This window comes from Cervus canadensis, chromosome 30 (genome assembly GCF_019320065.1).
Source record: "Cervus canadensis isolate Bull #8, Minnesota chromosome 30, ASM1932006v1, whole genome shotgun sequence".
Taxonomy (NCBI): Eukaryota; Metazoa; Chordata; class Mammalia; order Artiodactyla; family Cervidae; genus Cervus; species Cervus canadensis.
In genome coordinates this window covers 13,643,764-13,644,795 of record NC_057415.1, presented here as the reverse complement: position 1 = coordinate 13,644,795, position 1,032 = coordinate 13,643,764, and positions in this window count along the sequence as shown.

The following is a 1,032-nucleotide window of genomic DNA, read 5'->3' as shown; positions in this document are numbered from 1 at the left end:
TTACTAGAGTTTAAATCCCTGAAATGAATTGAAAATCTTTTGTTTTAATGAGAAACAATAAATGGACATGGTTGGTAACCGATGGCCTCACTTCTTGGATGAAGTTCTCATACAGGAAGGGACAAGTGAACAGGTATAGAGAGATGAGTTTTCACTACGTCAAAACTGTTGCGAAATAAGCTCATCAATTTAGTTTTTCCCTCAACTTCCCTTAATTTTCCCACAATTTCATTCTTAATATACCTTTTATAGTACTTAAACTTCCTTCCCTAAAGATTTTAAACATGAAAATCATTTTTGAAATAGAGATTTGTTTTTCTATGGGATTATGAAGATTTTTGTGTAAATAATCTAAGTAAGAACCCCTTTAGTTTGAACCTTTAGAGGTTTCAGTAATTTACAAGTATTTTCCTAAAGGAAAATCACCACTGAAATATAGGCATACCTCATTCTACTACACTTTGCAGATATTGAATTTTATAAAATGAAAGTTTATAGCAACCCTTTGGCATTGGGCAAGTTTATTGGCACCATTTCCCAACAGCATTTGCTCCCTGGGTGTCTCTGTCACATTTTGGTAATTCTTGTAATATTTCATCATTATTACATTTGTTATGGTGATCTGTGATCAGTGATCTTTGATGTTACTATTGCTACTTATGGAAGGCTCAGATGATGGTTAGCATTGGAATATTTTTAAGTTAAAGTAACACATTGTTTTTTAATATAGAACTTATTGAACACTTAATAGTCAACAGTTCAGTGTAAGTATTACTTTTATATGTACTGGGAAACAAAACAATTTATGTGATGTGATTTATCATGATATGAGCTTTACCGCTATGCTCTGAAACACAGCCTGCAACATCGCTGAGGTATCCTGGTACAAAAACTGACAAGGGTAAACATATTCCCAGAGAACTTTAATTTGTTGGATATACATTAAAAGTGTTAACTTCATATTACAGATTATCAGTAAATTTTGGTGATGTTTCAAAAACATATTCAGGCAACATCCTCTGAGGTTTATTT